Source organism: Phyllostomus discolor, chromosome 5 (assembly GCF_004126475.2).
Source record: "Phyllostomus discolor isolate MPI-MPIP mPhyDis1 chromosome 5, mPhyDis1.pri.v3, whole genome shotgun sequence".
Lineage (NCBI taxonomy): Eukaryota > Metazoa > Chordata > Mammalia > Chiroptera > Phyllostomidae > Phyllostomus > Phyllostomus discolor.
Genome location: NC_040907.2, coordinates 110557396 through 110572242, shown reverse-complemented (window position 1 = coordinate 110572242; position 14847 = coordinate 110557396). Strand labels below are relative to the sequence as shown.

The 14847-nt window shown below is 36.0% G+C and overlaps 1 protein-coding gene and 1 pseudogene across 7 annotated transcripts in view; both read left to right on the top strand.

The window, feature by feature from the left end:
- The window catches only part of SHLD2 (shieldin complex subunit 2), a 234068-nt gene that overhangs the window by 1257 nt on the left and 217964 nt on the right, over nt 1–14847 (top strand). The gene's annotated exons all lie outside the window — the stretch shown is intronic.
- Nucleotides 1–14847, top strand: part of LOC114497138 — a 47312-nt pseudogene that overhangs the window by 1365 nt on the left and 31100 nt on the right.

The following is a 14847-nucleotide window of genomic DNA, read 5'->3' as shown; positions in this document are numbered from 1 at the left end:
AGGAAATTCTTTCTCAGTAATGTATATACTAAACGGTCCAGAATAGGATTTGTAAACTTTAAGCTACATGAAGTTTAGTTATGTACTTATGCATACATGATGAGAAAAGCTCCCATAGGTAAATTGGCTGCTTGTAAAAGTATAACATCTATTTTTAAGACAGCTACCAAAGGCCACATACTAACTTTAGTGATCCCATTGTATTTTGGTGGTTTTAAAAGCCACCTTTTTGATCTGCAAAACTATTTGATTTGTTTTCTGATGTTCACTTTATCTCTTAGAATATGAAAGAGAATGTTAAGTCTCACAGTGTCCTGCAAAGTGTAAGGTGACAGCCTGGACCAGTTAAATTACATTCATCTATCAGTGTACTCTCAAAACAAAAAAGATAAAACTGACAATTTTACTTTATTTGCTAGATAGAAGATAGTTACAATTTATATTTGTATTGTGTTTTCCAGTGAAAAATATTCTCTGAGCTGAATCCTGAATTTGCCTTGTTCATCAAAAGATTAAATTACCAAATTTCCTTTTCATTTGATAGTGTTAACATTGCAACTTCCCCTTCCCCGAAAACCTTAATGTTCCAGAATAGAGTGATTAGAATCAGTAAACATGTGGACATGTTTTTGTCTCTCCAGATGAAATTCTGTGGTATGTTTTGAGGAAAGTGGTTTAGAAACTCAGTTTTATTGCCCTTATCTTTTTCTTGATAAGCATTGCCTTCAATAAATGTTTAACTTTGCTTTGTCCAAGTCTTGTTCACTCAAATTCAAGAAGGTGGAAAGGTTATGGAAGGAGTGAGGAAATTATTTTTAATTGGGAGTCTTCTATGTGTAGATATCTTACAAAATGGCTCCACAGGAGCCTTATAAAGTACATGTTTTTAGTTTTAAAATATTCATTATATTTTAAAATTATATACATGTATGAGCCCTGGCTGGCATAGCTCAGTGAATTGAGCATGGGTCTGCAAACCAAAGGGTCACCAGTTTGATTCCCAGTCAGGGCATATGCCTGGGTTGCAGGCCAAGTCCCCAGTAAGGGGGCTCATGAGAGGCAACCACACATCGATGTTTCTCTCCCTCTCTTTCTCCCTCCCTTCCCCTTTCTCTAAAAGTAAATAAATGAAATCTTTATATATATTTATAAAGTATATACATGTATGAAATTTCAAACAGTACAGGTAGGTTTTTTAAAAACTGACATTGTCCCCTACCTCTTTTTTGTAAATAATTGGAGTGTTTTTTTTTCACCCTGAAGTAGGTAGTATTCTAATTTCCGATGTAACACAAGGGGGGGGGGGGTCACAAAGACCAAGTAAATTGATGATCACCTAGCTGGTAAACAGCAGGCTAAGATTCAAACCCATGTATTTAACTCCAAAGTTATGCTATTTTTACTATTTCAATAAATATTTAAAGTAGTTGTTGCATCTAGTTTAAAATTATTTACTATGGTGTAGAGTCCAGTGAGTTTTACCTTTACATTGATGATTGCCTTTATAAAATATACAGATATTTTGCAAACTAAAGTTTAATTATTGGTAGTAATTTCCAGTTCAGAAGGATGCTAGAATTTAACTTGGAGTGAATTGTTGGCCATTTGATAGGATTCAACAGACAAATCAGTTTTCTGCCTTTGTGGTTTATGAGTTTTCCTTAGCTGTTTTAAAATTCTAGGTCTTTCCTTCTTGATCCATGGCATGCTTTTGTGCTTCCAAGTGCTTTTAAAGATATTTTAGAAGAAGAATATTAGTATGTAGAAAGATATAATATAAATACATGAACAATGTAGCTGTTTTTAAAAATAATTTAATTTGGCCCTGGCTGGTATAGCCCAGCGGATTGAGTGCTGGCCTGTGAACCAAAGGGTTGAGATTTAATTCCCAGTCAGGGCACAAGCCTGGGTTGCAGGCCAGGTTCCCAGTAGGGGGCATATGAGAGGCAACCAAACATTGATGTTTCCCTCCTTTTCTCCCTCCCTTCCCCACTGTCTAAAAATAAATAAGTAAAATCTTAAAAAAAAATTTTAATTTGGGAAACTAACCCATACTTTGTCTCTTGAGGATTGTGTATGGTGGACAGTTCATTTAAATAGAATCATACATGGTGGTCCTTTGTGACTGGCTTATTTCACCTACATAATGTTTTAAAACTTCATCCATGTTATAGCATGTGTCAGTATTTCATTTCTTTTCATGGCTGAGGAATATTCATTGTATGGCTCTATCATTTTTTCAATTAATTCATCATTGATGGACATTTGGGTTATTTCTGCTTTTTGGCTGTGTGAATAATACTGTTATGAACATGCTTGTACAAGTTTTTGTTTAGATGTAGGTTTTAAATTCTTTTGAGTATATACCTAGGAGTGGAATTGCTAGGTTATATGGTAACCTGTGTTTAACCTTTTGAGGAACTGCCAAACTGTTTTCCACAGCAGCTGCAGCACCATTTTAATTCTTACCAGCAGTGTATGAGGCTTCCAATTTCATCACATCCTCCTCAACTCTCGTTATTATCTGGTGTGAAATTGTAGCTCATTATGATTTAAATTTTTTTTATTTTAGTTGTTGTTCAAGTACAGTTTTCTGCCTTTTACCCCCATCCCAACCCACCCCCCCAGCCCTCCCCACCTCCCTCCTGTTTTCACCCCCCTTGTTTTTGTCCATGTGTCCTTTATACTTGTTCCTGCAAACCCTTCCCCTTTTCCCCATGAAATTCCCTCCCCTCTCCCCTCGTTATGGTTTTGATTTGCATTTCCTGAATGACTAATGATGATGAGCAGCTTTACCTGCGTCATTGATTATTTGTATGTCTTTTTTTAAAAAATTTTGTTTATTTACTTTTAGAGAGGGGGCAAAGGAGGGAGAAAAAGAGGGACAGAAACATTGATGTGAGAGAGAAACATCAATAGGTTGCCTCTCACATGTGCCTGGACCATGGACCACCTGCCACCCAGGCATGTGCCCTGACCAGGAATGGAACCCTGACCTTTCACTTTTCAGAACTATCTCCAGCCAACTGAGCCACACCAGTCAGGAATGTATATCTTTTTCTGAGAATGTCTGTTCACATCTTTTCCCCATTTTTAAAGTAGATTATTTGTCTTTTTATTGTTGAACTGTAAGAGTTCTTCGTACAATATAATCTAGGTATAAATCCCTTATCAATACATGATTTGCAAGTGTTTTCTTTCAACTTTTTTGATGGTGTCCAATTTGTAAATATTTTCTTTTGTTACTTGTGCTTTTGGTGTCATGTCTAAGGAATCATTGTCTAATCAGAAGGCATGAAGATTTCCACTGATGGTTTCTTCTGAGAATTTTATAATGTTAGCTTTTACATGTTGGTCTTTGAACCATTTTGAGGTTTTTGTTTTTTTTTTTTGTATATGCAGTGAGTAAAGAGTTCAACTGAACTCATTTGCATGTATCTATTCATTTGTTCCAGCACCGTGTGTTCAAAAGACTATTTCTTTTCCACTGAATTGTCTTTGCACTCTATCAAAAATCAATTGATCAGCCCTGGCTGGTGTGGCTCGGTGGATTGAGCATGGGACTGCAAACCAAAGGGTCGCTGGTTGATTCCCAGTCAGGGCACATGCTTGGGTTGTGGGCCAGTTCCCCAGTAGGGGACATGTGAGAAGCAACCACACATTGATGTTTTTCTCTCTTTCTCCTTCCCTTCCCTTCTCTGTAAAAATAAATACATAAAATCTGAAAAAAAAATCAACTGATCAAAATGTGAGGGTTTATTTTTTACTCCTCAGTTCTTTTCCACTTGCCCATATATCTATCCCTTATGCAGTAAGCTTTGAAATTGGAAAGTGTGAGTCCTCCAACTTTGTTGTTTTTCAAGATTGTTTGGTTACTCTGAGTCCCTTGAATTTTTATAGACATTTTAGGATCAGGTGGTCAATTTCTGCAAAAAACTAGCTGGTATTTGATTTGGATTATTTTGAATCTATAGATTAATTTGGAAATTAGTGCCATTTTAACAATATTACATCTTCTGATTCGTGAACATGAGACGTCTTTATTTTTTTAGGTCTTTTAAATTTTCTCTCAGCAATATTTTGTCTTTTCAGGATATAATAGAGATAGCTTACACCCCCCTCTAACTCAGGATGATTTTATTTTATTTTATTTTATTGCCTAATCAGTTTTCAAACTCTTTTGCCCCAGGACTATTTTACCTTATTAAGTTTGAGTAGTGAATTTGAACATAGAAAGAATTTAATAGTCATCAGAATCTGTTTTCTTATAAAGTTGCTTAGTTTGTATTTGACAAATATTGTTACCCTATCTAGATATTAAGAATGATATAACCAAACTTAATTATATCACAAATCAAATATTTAATTTTGAAATAGAGCTTTTAAAACAAACAAAAAATACTGATTTTTAAAATCAGGTCTGCATGTTACTAATTTTAATAGGTTTTAGGTCACAAGTGTTTATCAATAGTGTTTGTCAGTACTTCATTAATCAGCAAGATGAATGTGGGGAGAGAAAAGTACCCTGTGCTAAGGGAACACCATATACAAACAGCTTAAGATAAATGAGACCATGGTAGCATATACTTTGTTTAAAAGCAATTTGATCATCACAACAATTTGGCTTAAATTGCAATTTGGTTGAAAATGAATAGCATCTACTTCTGTTTTTTTTTTCAAGTATTGGTAATTTTGGTGCATTGTGTATTGTTTTTAGAGCCTTTGTGCCGTAGTATTCAGGAAGAGTTTTTCTAATATTTGCTTTTGAATTTCTAATTGATTACAGAAAAATTTGTGATTTTGATTTTTTTTCTCTGTAGGGGGCATGTTTTTGTAATAAACAAACAAATAAAACAGTAAAAGAAAGTATATCAAAGAAAAGGACCTGAAAATTTCAGTTTGTAATTTTTTTCCTCTTAAACTGTTTTTTTCCCCTAATAAATCAATGTCAGTTATATGTGCTTGTCTAGTTTGGTTAAGTTTTCATTTTGCTGCATAGCAATAATATTCAACAAAGATTTTTATCGACTTGCTAAGGATTTTTTCCATGTTGTGAGTAAATATGAAAAATATTGGGAACAACAGAGGTCTCTTAAAAATTAACAGTACTAAGGTAGGATTGTATTTTTTAAAAATATATTTTATGGATTATTCTCTTACAGTTGTGCCATTTTTTTCTCCTTTATTACTTTCCACCCTATAACCCTACCCCCCCCCCCATCAGCATTCTCCCACCTTAGCTCATATCCTTGAGTCGTGCACATAAGTTCTTTGGCTTCTCCATTTCCTGTGCTATTCTTAACCTTCCCGTGTCTATTTTGTACCTACCATTTATGCTTCTTATTCCCTGTACCTTTTCCCCGTTCTCCCCTTCCCCACTGATAATCATCCATGTGATCTCCATTTCTGTGAAGCTGTTCCTGTTCTACTTGTTTGCTTAGTTTTTGTTTTTTAGGTTCAGTTGTTGATACTTGTGCATTTGTTGTCATTGTACTGTTCATAGTTTTGATCATCTTTTTTTCCCTGAGATAAGTCCATTTAACATTTCATGTAATAAGGGCTTGGTGATGATGAACTCTTTTTAACTTTCCCTTATCGGGAAGCACTTTATCTGCCCTTCCATTCTAAATGATAGTTTTGCTGGATAGAGTCATCTTGGATGTAGGTCCTTGCCTTTCATGACTTTGAATACTTCCTTCCAGCCCCTTCTTGCCTGCAAAGTTTCTTTTGGAAAATGAACTGATAGACTTATGGGAACTCTTGTAGGTAACTCTCTCCTTTGCTCTTGCTACTTTTAAGATTCTCTCATTATCTTTAATCTTGGCTAATGTAATTATGATGTGCCTTGGTGTATGCTTCCTTGGGTCCAACTTCTTTGAGACTCTCTGAGCTTCCTGGAAGTCTATTTCCTTGGCCAGATTGGGGAAGTTCTCCACAATTTTATCAAATAAGTTTTAAATTTCTTGCTCTTCCTTTTCTGCTTCTGGCACCCCTGATTCAGATGTTGGAGCATTTAAAGTGGTCCTGGAGGTCCTAAGCCTCTCCTCACTTTTTTGGATTCTTGTTTCTTCATTCTGTTCTGGTTGAATGTTTATTTCTTCCTTCTGCTTCAAACCATTGATTTGAGTCCTGGTTTCCTTCCCCTCACTGTTGGTTCCCTGTACATTTTCCTTTATTTCACTTTTAATAGCCTGACTTTTTTCTCTATTTTGCCAACATACACAACCATTTATGTGAGCATCCTGAGGACCAGTGTTTTGATCTCTGCATCTGACAGGTTGGCTTTCTCTTCATTGTTTTTTTTTTTTTTAAAGATTTTATTTATTTATTTTTAGAGAGGGAAGGGAGGGGGGGAGAGAGAGAGAAACACCAATGTGCGGTTGCTGGGGGTCATGGCCTGCAACCCAGGAATGTACCCTGGCTGGGAATCGAACCTGGGACACTTTGGTTCCCAGCCCGAGCTCAATCCACTGAGCTACGCCAGCCAGGGCTCTTCATTGTTTAGTTCTATTTTTTCTGCAGCTTTGATCTGTTCTTTTATTTGGGCCATATTTTTTTGTCTCTGCATGCCTGTTATGTAGTAAGGGGTGGAGCCTTAGGGTTTGCCAGGGCAGGGCAATCCATCTTTCTGCATTGTGGTGCTGTATGTGGGGGATCGCTCAAGAGGGAATGATGCCTCTTGCTTGGCTCTCCCTGGCTTTCAGTCACTTCCTCTGCTACCCAAATTGGGCCCTCCTGGTGCTGATTCTTGGGAGGGTGGGTTTGTACATTCTAGGACCCTGTGGGTCTCTCCAATGCACTCTCCTCTGAGGCTGAGAGTTTCTCCTGATGCTGCAACCCCCACAGGTTTTTTCAAAGAGAGGTTTTGAGGCTTTATTTTCCCCCCACTGGAACCCTGGGTTGTGTGGTCTGTCTCTCTCCTCAGTTTTTCCTCCTGGTTTATCCACACACAAATGTGGGATTGCCGGGTGCACCAGCCTTGGCTGGAAGTCCTAGGGTGGGATTCTGAACTCACCTATATGTAACTCATGTCTGCCTTTTTCTGTGTTTTTCAGTTGAGGCTAAATTTTTTGTTTTCGTTATATGTAAAAAGGACAGCATATTCAGTTATCATTCAGGATGCCTCATCAGTCAGCTTTATTTATTGATCAGTGTGGGTAACGCTTTATAAAAACAACTCTATTCTGTTTAGGACTTTCTCTTTGGAAATTTTAGATCAGTTGTGATTTCAGTATGAGGTTGGATTTTGTATAGTAAGAGAGTGTAAGCTAAAAATTGGAACACTTCTGTGATACTGTTAAAAGCAGAGGCATCTGAAAAATGTACTGGAGAAACAAGAAGTATCTTCCCCCATTGACCATCATGGAAGAGTTGTGGAAGAAACAGACTTCATTGTGAAGCATAGATATGACTTTAATTACACTGAGTTTGCTCCTTTGTGAAAGGAAAAGAAAAACATGAATGAAGCCATAGGGATCAAGGTAAAGACAATGGTGATGGCTTTATTGAGCTAAGTAGCAGCAATCTAACTTCCTAATCTGGATAACTTAGAGTGAACAAATATTTGTTAGTTATGCTAGTTTAGGATGCTTTTGCCTTCGTGTAATAATATCCAAATAAAGATTGCTTAAACTAAAGCCATAAACTAAGATAGCTATAATTCTAACAAGAATTCTTGAGGTAAGGCTGTTTTGCCACAGTTGGTACATGACTCAATGATAACATCCAGCACTCAAGTGCTTTTCTCTGTTATATTCAGCACGTTGGTGATATCTTTCCTCACAGTTGTAAAATTGCTACAGCAGTTTCAAAGTACTTACGCAGACACAGCTAAGTACTACATAGAAGAATAGCAGTTTCCTCTCATACAAGTGTCCTTATTGGGAAGAAAACCTTTTCCAAAGGCCTACCTGCTGGCTTCAGTTTTCTTAGGCTCCACTAGCTAGGAATGTATCAAGGCTATGCCCTTGATGTAAGGGAGGCTAGAAGGAGGACTTCCTGGCACCTTAACTTTTGAAGTATAGGCAGGTTGTACCAGCAAAGAAAAGGGAGTGGAAGGAATAATTGCTAAATTGGCAACCAACAGGGTTTCCCTCACTTGCCACAGAAAATAACTGACATGCTTTGTGCTTGTTGTGATAATATATTTTTTTAGAACACAAGGTTTAAGAGGGAAGACACATTGTTAAATATGACAATGGGAGTTATGATGCTTGAGGTTTTATGTTCAGTGCATCAAGAAATCTGCAGATTCTAATTCCCTTTGAAAACTGTCATGTTCTCTACATTGAGAAATTTGCAGAGCCTAGTTCTCTTTGAAATCTATTATAGTGATGATAGTTTTAACATTATGCCTCCTTTTTTTTTGAACAGCTTTTTACCATTGACAGATTGAAATGTAGTAACTCTAATTTGTGATATTTACTCTTTTGCCAGATAAGTGGACAGAATAGAAACCTATCCTCCATGTGGGAGGAAATCTGGGAATTAAAATGAAATGTCAAGTTTTCAAATGATTTCAGCAGATTTTCAGGTAAAGCAGCGATCAGTAACTTATTCTCATTGGTGAAACGGATAAGCAAGTGTCTTAAATTAACAAGAGGACTAATCTGGCCTTTATGTTGAAATTAGGAGTTCTTGTCTTCGTGCTAAGGGCAGAAATGACAGCCTCATTGGACTTGATATTATATAGTAACAAACATTGAGAAGCACAGCTTGGGATAAGTCTATTTTGAAGATACATGAAGTATGTATTCAAGGTTATTGTCTCCCAGTTTCCTCATCATCCATTATTATAGCTTTCTTGAAGGGACATCTAAAACAATGAAGCACAAAGGGATTCCATTTTAGAATCTAGAATTTGATATCTGTCAGCATCAACAATGAAAGCTCTGGTCAGCTATTTAAAAATAAAATGGGTAATGTATTTGACCAACAGTATGTCAGTAGCAAAGTGCTAAAAGAGAGATAGAAGAAGTATTAGGACCTCAGAAGTAAAGGAAGTTTGTGATGAAAGGCTCCAATTAAAGCAGGTACTATTTACTTCTACCTTCATGTTTTTTTTTCTAGGTTGGATACAAAATAGAATTATTTTGAATAGTAATTATTTGTTTTCTTATGTCTATTCTAATGAGTCATAAACTTTGACTGTCTTCTGTAATTTCATATTCTTTCATGGTTCCTTTAAGTTATAACATAGCCCTGACTGGTGTGGCTCAGTTTGTCAGGCGTCATTTTGTAAGGCGAAAGGTTGCTGGTTTGATTTCCTATCAGGGCACATGCCTGGGTTGTGGATTTGATTCCTGGTCTTGGGGGCATGCAGGAAGCAACTGATTGATGCTTCTGTCTCACATTAATGTTTTTCTTCTTCTCTTTCTCCCTCACTTCCCCTCTCTCTAAAAATAAATAAAATATAACATAAACACTAAAAAAGTGAACAAAATTATTTTAAAGAAGCAATCACAACTGGTTTTAAATTAATTAGAAAACATTTAAGTGGAAAAAAGAAACACCCAAGTCCTGAGAAATTCCAGTTTCTTGCCTCTTATTGTTTTTATTTATCTTAGCATTTTTCTTAGAGAAAATTACAAAGTGTATGAATGAGAGTAACAGAAAGAGTACCCTATAAGCTTGGAATAATTGTGCATTTTCAACTACAGGGTATTCCTCACTGACCCAACTCTTGCTGCCTGAACTCAGAAAAGGAATAGATGGGACAGGGAGGGATACTTAGATTTCATTCCTAACCTATATATTGCTTCTACCTTTTGTGACAGTATGGAGGGAACGATTTAAGTCTTTAATCCATTTTGAGTTTACACTTGTGTGTGGTGGTCTAGTTTCATTTTTTGCACGTATCTGTCCAATATTCCCAGCACAATTTATTTTATGTTATGTCATTGTATGTTTTTGCCTCCTTTGTTGAATATTAATTGACTATAAAGGTATGGGTTTATTTCTGGGCTCTCTATTCTGTTCCATTGATCTGTATGTCTATTTTTATACCAGTACCATGTCGTTTTGATTACTATATACTTGTTGCATAGTTTGATATCAGGTATCAAAGTCCTCTGACTTTGGTCTTCTTAAGATTGCTATGGTTTTTGTGATTCTATATAAAATTTTGGAATATTTGTTCTAGTTCTGTGAAATATGACATTGGTATCTTGATAGGAATGGTGTTGATTCTACAGATTGTTTTGGGTGGTATGGACTTTTTGTTTTTATCATCACTCAAAGAATATATTTGTTGATTTTTAGAGAGAGAGGATAGGAGAGAAAGAAAAATATTGATATGAGAGAGAAATATCAATTGGTTGCCTCCTGTAGGTGCCTCAACTGGAGACTGAACCAACAACCTAGGTACTGGGGGGACCCAAAAAGCCCTGGAATTTATTTATAAAAAATTGTGTACTTATTCTTACATGTTTAAACTTTAGTAACCTTCAAGGTACTCTCCATTTGATGCAGTACACCTATTGTGACATTTTTTTCCGCTGCTCAAAACAGTTTTTGAACTTGTTGATTTTGATGCCTTTTAATGCTTTTACTGTTTTTTGTTTCTCTTCCACATTGGGAAAATGTTTCCCTTTGAAGACTTTTTTCATCTGGGGAAACAAAAAAGGTTGCTCAGGGTAAGAATGGGTGAATAGGGAGGGTGGGGCATGGAGGTCATGTGGTTTTTGGTCAAAAACTGCTGAACACTCAGTGCAGTGGAATGGACAAATATGTTGAAAGAGTCTTAAAAAGAAATTCACTGAAGCCAAATGCATCCTGTCACAACAATGGCAACTGGTACACTGATACAGATGGGTTCCTAGAACACTTACCTAGCAGGGAGAAGCCTGTATTACAAGGGGCTTGCCCTCCAGAGGATAATTCTGGGCTTACTGGGTTCCCCTCTCATATGTGCCCTGACTGGTTATTGAACCTGCAATGTTTTGGTGCACAAGATGACACTCCAACCAACTAAGCCACCTGGTCAGGGTAGTATGCACATTTTAATGATATTAATTCTTCCTATCCATGAACACAGTATATATTTTCACTTTTTTGTATCTTCTTCAATTTCTTGCTCCATTTCCTTAGGATTTTCATAGTACAGGTCTTTTACAACTTTGGTTAAACTTATTCCTAGATATTTTATTTTTTTTTGCAGTTGTAAATGGCATTAATGTCTTAGTTTCCCTTTATGATAGTGCATTATTGGTATATAAAAATCCAACTGATTTCTGGATATTTATTTTATGTTTTGCTACTTTGTTGAAGTCATTTATCAGTTCTAGTAGGTGTTTTTTGGTGGAATCTTAGGGTTCTCTATATACAATATCATGTCATTTAAAAATCACAGTTTTACTTCTTCCTTTCCAATTTGAATGTCTGTTAGTTATCTTTCTTGTCTGATTGCTGTGGCTAGAATTTCCAGTACTATGTTGAATAAGAGCGGTGAAAGCAGACATACCTGTCTTATTCCCAAACTTAAGAGAAACACTTGTAGTTTTTGCTCATTGAGTATGAAATTGGCTGTGGGTTTGTCATGTATAGCCTTTATTATGCTGAGGTATGTTGTGTTTCTACTTTGCTGAGAGTTTATATCATAAATGGGTGCCAGATTTCTGCATCTGTTGATATGATCATGTGGTTTTTATCCTTCATTTTGTTTTTGTGGTGTATCATGTTAATTGATTTGTAGATACTGTACCAACCTTATATCCCCAAAATAAATTCCACTTGATCATGATGTATGGCCTTTTTAATGTACTGCTGTATGCAGTCTGCTAATATTTTATTGAGGATTTTAGCCTGTTTGTCAGGTATATTGGCCTATAATTTTGTTTCTTTGTAGTGTCTTACCCAATTGACATCACATGGATAGATCTTCCAGACAGAAAACCAACAAGGAAACAGTGGCCTTATATAACATACTAGACCAGATGGGTTTAATTGCTATCTTTTGAGTAATTCAACCCATAGCATCAGAATATATATTCTTTTCAAGTGCTCATGGAACTTTTCCAGGATATACCACATAGACCACATGTAGGTCATAAGCAGGTCTCAATAATTTAAGAAGGTTGAAATCATATGAAGCATCTTCTTTGACCACAATGATAGAATCTAGAAATCAATCACAAGAAAAAACCCCTGAAAAACAATGAAGACATGGAGACTAAATAACATTACTAAACAATGAGTGAGCTAATAATGAGATCAAAGGAGAAATTGCAAGATACTTTGAGACAAATACAAATGAAAACAATAACTCAAAATCAGCAGGACACAGCGAAAGCAGTCCTAAGAGGTAAGTTTCTATCATCACAGGGCTACCTCAAGAAAAAGAAAAATCTCAAATAATCTAACTTTACTCGTAAAGGAATTTAAAAAATAATAACAAACCGAGCTGAAAGTAAGTAAAAGGAGTCATAAAGATCAGAGCCCAATAAATCAATACAATCTAAAAACACAATGAAAAAGATCAATGAAACCAAGGAGATTGTTCTTTGAAAATATAAACAAGATTGATAAAGTCTTAACCAGACTTATCAAGAAAAAAAGGAGAGGACCCAAATAAATAAAATTAGAAATGAAAGGAGATGTAACAACTGACACCAAGGGAAATACAAGGATTGTAAGAAAATACCATGAAGAACTATATGCCAACAGATTGGACAATCTGGAAGAAATGGATAAATTCCTAGAAACATACAATCTTCCAAAAACTGAATCAGGAAGGAATAGAGAATCTGAATAGAGAGATCACAACTAGTGAATTGAAGCAGCAATAAAAAAAATTACCACTGAACAGAAGTCCTGTACTAGATGGCTTCTCAGGCAAATTTTACCAGTCACTCAAAGAACTAATACCCATCCTTTTAAACTATTCCAAAAAAGTTCAAGGAGGGAAGACCCACAAGCTCATTTATGAGGCCAGCATTATCCTAATTTCAAAACCAGGTATGCATATCTTTATAATCAGTCCCCTCCCCTTGCATTTTAAATGTAGTCCAAGTGTCTTTTTTTTCTTAAACCAAAAAAGGGTGATTAAAATAGTATGCATCAAGTAACTGCATCGTAGTTCATTGTGGCTGGAGTGTGTGTATGTGTGTGTCTGTAGTGGAAGGAGGGAAGGCAGAAAGAAATAGCAGGAGATCAGGTAGGGCAGCTTAACAGATGGTGTGTCATTTCATAGGACCAATTTATCGGTTCTATTGTATGTTTGTTCTTTGAAATTTTTGAATCTAGAGATTAGGGCAACAAGTTTTCAACTTCTGCCCCTTTATATATTGTCTCCATTCTATCCTTCTTTACTTTATCTTCTGTGTTTCTTACCTACTCTTTTTGTGCTTTTCAGTTTTTCTTTTTGTGTGTCTTGTTCTATAGATGACTAGGGTCAGGCAAAATGCTGCCTCCACCCAAGGTTTGCAATACTCAGGACCATCAAATAATGCAAACCTTGGTTACAGGACTGCAGGGACTGGTTTACTGTCAATGACTGGAAACCTGAGTGTGTTGCCCTTTAGGGTTACATGTTTTTGTAGGGATTCTTTGTTTTTAGACTCATCATTTTATGTGGGTCCTATCCTCTGAATTATGTCCCCCATGCCTCTTAAGACCCTCAAACACAAGCTTCTCATGATCAAATGCCCTCAGGGAAAAAGCAGCTCCAATGGTAACTTACTCTAGATGCCTGGTTTTCTCTTAGTTTTAGCTGGGTGATTCTTTACTATCTTGTTATCTGTTAGTGACTTTTAAGAATTAAAAAACCGTATTCTTTTTAGTTGTTTTCACAGAGAGATTTGGCTTGAATCTAGCTCATCATTTTAGAAAATTGGAATTTAGGTCATTTTTTATATTCTTAATTATGTCTAATATTGGTAATGATTAACTTTAAAAAAATGAAAACAATGTCCCTTTGTGGCCTACTTGAAGTGGGACTAGATGTATGGGTTCATAAAGGGAGCAATGCTATCTTACATTTTTGACCCTAAAAGAGTATGGAGCATCTTTGATTATAGTCAAGTCTCTTGTTCTTCAGTAAAGTTTTTATAGGCTGAATTTTATTCCTCTGCAATTTATTGCTTATTTTTTTAAAATTTAGGGAAACTGTCTTGATGGTTAGTTTGTTTCAGTTTTAAAGAGTTTTCGCTTGAAGAAGGCACCCTGTAATTTTACATACTATCTTTCTTAAACTCAATAATTGCATTGTTTTTTACAACAGAAATATAAACTTATTTATGTTATTTTTGTTGTTGTTGTTGGGAGAGCCAATGTTTTTATTTCAGTAATTTCACCCTGATTCATAGCACGTGGTATCATAAAATGTTTGCTTTTGAAAGCAGGTTTGCATTTTTACACAATCTGTTTTAATACTGGCCCTGCGCACCTGTATACATATACACTGATATGGTTCTAATTCTTAATTTTTAAATATATTTTTATTGATTATACTATTACAGTTGTCCCATTTGCCCCCTCACTCCCCTCCACCCTGTACACCCTCTCCCACCCACGTTCCCCCATTTAGTTCATGTCCATGTGTCATACTTGTGAGTTCTTTAGCTTCTACATTTCCTGTACTATTCTTGCCCTCCCGCTATCTATTTTCAACCTACCATCTATGCTACTTATTCTCTATACCTTTCTCCCTCTCTCCTCCTCCCACTCTCCTGTGCTAACCCTCCATGTGATCTCCATTTCTTGGTTCTGTTCCTGTTCTAGTTGTGTGCTGTAGTGTCTTTTGGTTTTACTTTAGATGTGGTTGTTAATAATATTGTGAATTTGCTGTCCTTTTACTATACATGTTTTTTCTTATGTTCTCTTCTTAGATAAGTCCCTTGAACATTTCAT